At 41.7% G+C, this 3,613-nt stretch overlaps 1 non-coding gene across 1 annotated transcript; it reads right to left on the bottom strand.

Moving 5' to 3' along the window:
- Positions 1-826: 826 nt before the first annotated feature.
- LOC112773957 (small nucleolar RNA R71) lies at positions 827-933 on the bottom strand. The gene has a single exon (XR_003188475.1). It is a non-coding gene; the product is annotated as a small nucleolar RNA R71 (small nucleolar RNA).
- Positions 934-3,613: the final 2,680 nt, after the last annotated feature.

Genomic DNA, 3,613 nt, shown 5'->3' with positions numbered 1-3,613 from the left:
ACCTAACTAACTTTCTCTCTCTAATTTTCGAAAATTCCTTCCCTGTTTTTCAAAAATTTCTTTTTAATTAACTAATTATTTTAATTTTTTTATTTTAATTTTCAAAAATTACTAACCTTTTTCAAAAACTATTTTCGAAAATCACTAACTCCTTTTTCAAAAATAATTTTCGAAAATTCTCTTCTCCCTCATCTCCTTCTATTTGTTTATTCATCTACTAACATCTATCCCTCATTCAAAAAAAAAAAGGATCTCTATTATTATTATTTTTTTGTGCCCTCTTCTTTGTCATATGAGCAGGAGCAAAGACAAGAATATTCTTGTTGAAGCAGATCCAGAACCTGTAAGGACTCTAAAGAGAAAATTAAGAGAAGCTGAATTACAACAAACCAGCAAGCACCTGTCAGAAATTTTCGAACAGAAAGAGGAGATGGCAGCCGAAAATAATAATAATGCAAGGAGAATGCTTGGTGACTTTACTGCACCAAATTCTAATTTACATGGAAGAAGCATCTCCATTCCTGCTATTGGAGCAAACAACTTTGAGCTGAAACCTTAATTAGTTTCTCTGATGCAGCAGAACTGCAAGTTTCATGGACTTCCATCTGAAGATCCTTTTCAGTTCTTAACTGAATTCTTGCAGATATGTGATACTGTAAAGACTAATGGAGTAGATCCTGAAGTCTACAGGCTCATGCTTTTTCCTTTTGCTGTAAGAGACAGAGCTAGACTCTGGTTGGATTCTCAACCTAAGGATAGCCTGAACTCATGGGATAAGCTGGTCAAGGCTTTCTTAGCCAAGTTCTTTCCTCCTCAAAAGCTTAGTAAGATTAGAGTGGACGTTCAGACCTTCAGACAGAAAGAAGGTGAATCCCTCTATGATGCTTGGGAGAGATACAAAGGACTGACCAAAAAGTGTCCTTCTGACATGCTTTCAGAATGGACCATCCTAGATATCTTCTATGATGGTCTGTCTGACTTAGCTAAAATGTCATTGGATACTTCTGCAGGTGGATCCATTCACCTAAAGAAAACGCCTACAGAAGCTCAAGAACTCATTGACATGGTTGCTAATAACCAGTTCATGTACACTTCTGAAAGGAATCTTGTGAGCAATGGGACGCCTATGAAGAAGGGAGTTCTTGAAGTTGATACTCTGAATGCCATATTGGCTCAGAATAAAATATTGACTCAGCAAGTCAATATTATCTCTCAGAGTCTGCATGGAATGCAAGCTGCATCCAACAGTACTGAAGAGGCTTCTTATGAAGAAGAAGCTTATGATCCTGAGAACCCTGCAATAGCAGAGGTGAATTACTTAGGTGAACCTTATGGAAACACCTATAACTCATCATGGAGAAATCATTCCAATTTCTCATGGAAGGATCAAAAGCCTCAACAAGGCTTTAATAATGGTGGAAGAAACAGGTTTAACAATAGTAAACCTTTTCCATCATCCACTCAGCAACAGACAGAGAACTCTGAACAAAATGCTTCTAATTTAGCAAATTTAGTCTCTGATCTATCTAAGGCCACTGAGAGTTTCATGAATGAAACAAGGTCTTCCATTAGAAATCTGGAAGCACAAGTGGGCCAGCTGAGTAAAAGGATCACTGAAATCCCTCCTAGTACTCTCCCAAGCAATACAGAAGAGAATCCAAAAGGAGAGTGCAAGGCCATTGACATAAGCATCATGGCCGAACCTGTGAGGAGAGGAGAGGACGTGAATCCCAAGGAGAAAGACCTCCTGGGACGTCCAGTGGTCAATAAAGAGCTTCCCTCTGAGGAACCAAAGGAATCTGAGACTCATCTAGAGACCATAGAGATTCCATTGAACCTCCTTATGCCCTTCATGAGCTCTGATGAGTATTCCTCTTCTGAAGAGAATGAGGATGTTACTGAAGAGCAAACTGCCAAGTTTCTTGGTGCAATCATGAAGCTGAATGCCAAATTATTTGACATTGATACTTGGGAAGTTGAACCTCCCTTGTTCATCAATGAACTAAGTGATCTGGATCAACTGACATTGCCTCAGAAGAGACAGGATCCTGGAAAGTTCATAATACCCTGTACCATAGGCACCATGATCTTTAAGGCTCTGTGTGACCTTGGTTCAGGGATAAACCTCATGCCCCTCTCTGTAATAGAGAAATTGGGAATCTATGGGGTGCAAGCTGCTAAAATCTCATTAGAGATGGCATATAGTTCAAGAAAACAGGCTTATGGACAAGTAGAGGACGTGTTAGTAAAGGTTGAAGGCCTTTACATCCCTGCTGATTTCATAGTCCTGGATACTGGAAGGGAAGAGGATGAATCCATCATCCTAGGAAGACCTTTCCTGGTCACAGCAAGAGCTGTGATTGATGTTGACAGAGGTGAAATAGTCCTTCAATGGAATGAGAACTCCCTTGTGTTTAAAACTTAAGGATCTCCCTCTGCAACCATGGAGAGGAAGCAGAAAAAGCTTCTCTCAAAGCAGAGTCAATCAGAGCCCCCGCAGTCAAACTCTAAGTTTGGTGTTGGGAGGCCACAACCAAACTCTAATTTTGGTGTTGAACTCCCATATCCAAACTCTAAGTTTGGTGTTGGAGAGTCTCAACAAAGCTCTGCACATCTGTGAGGCTCCATGAGAGCCCACTGTCAAGCTATTGACATTAAAGAAGCGCTTGTTGGGAGGCAACCCAATTTTTATTTATCTAACTATATTTTTCTTAGTTATATGTCTTTATAGGTTCATGATCATGTAGAGTCACAAAATAAATATAAAAATTGAAAACGGAATCAAAAACAGCAGAAGAAAAATCACACCCTGGAGGAGCATCTGTCTGGCGTTCAGCGCCAGAACAGAGCATGGTTCTAGCGCTGAACGCCCAAAATGGGCAGCTTCTGGGCGCTGAACGCTAGAACAGGCATGGTTCTGGCGTTCAATGCCAGAAATGGCACACAAATGGGCATTGAACGCCCAAAATGGCCACCAACCTGGCGCTGAACGCCTAGAGTTGTGTGCAAAGGCATTTTTACATGCCTAATGGGTGCAGGGATGTAAATCCTTGAACACCTCAGGATTTGTGGACCCCACAGGATCCACTCAGGATCTGTGGACCCACAGGATCCACTCAGGACCTGTGGACCCCACAGGATCCCCACCTACCTCCACTCACTTCTTCTCACCACTCTCTTTCACACAACCCCATAAACACTCTTCCCCAAAAACCCTTCACCAATCACCTCAAACTCTCTTCCCCATCACCTCTTCACCACTCACAACCATCCACTCTTCCCCATAAACCTACCTCATAAACTCCACCTACCTTCAAAAATTCAAAACCAATTTCCCACCCAAACCCACCCATATGGCCGAAACCTTTCCCCCCTCCCTTCCCTATATAAAGCCCTCCATTCTTCATCAAATTCACACAACACACCCCTCTACACCCTTCTTGGCCGAACCACATCACCCTCTCCCTCTCCTCCATTTCTTCTTCTTCTTCATCTATTCTTTCTTCTATTGCTCGAGGGCGAGCAAAATTCTAAGTTTGGTGTGGTAAAAGCATAAGCTTTTTGTTTTTCCATTACCATTGATGGCACCTAAGACCGGAGAATCCTCTAGAAA

Source organism: Arachis hypogaea, chromosome 18 (genome assembly GCF_003086295.3).
Source record: "Arachis hypogaea cultivar Tifrunner chromosome 18, arahy.Tifrunner.gnm2.J5K5, whole genome shotgun sequence".
NCBI classification, from domain to species: Eukaryota; Viridiplantae; Streptophyta; class Magnoliopsida; order Fabales; family Fabaceae; genus Arachis; species Arachis hypogaea.
Note: the sequence above shows the minus strand (reverse complement) of the source record. Positions and strands in the feature narration are given on the sequence as shown.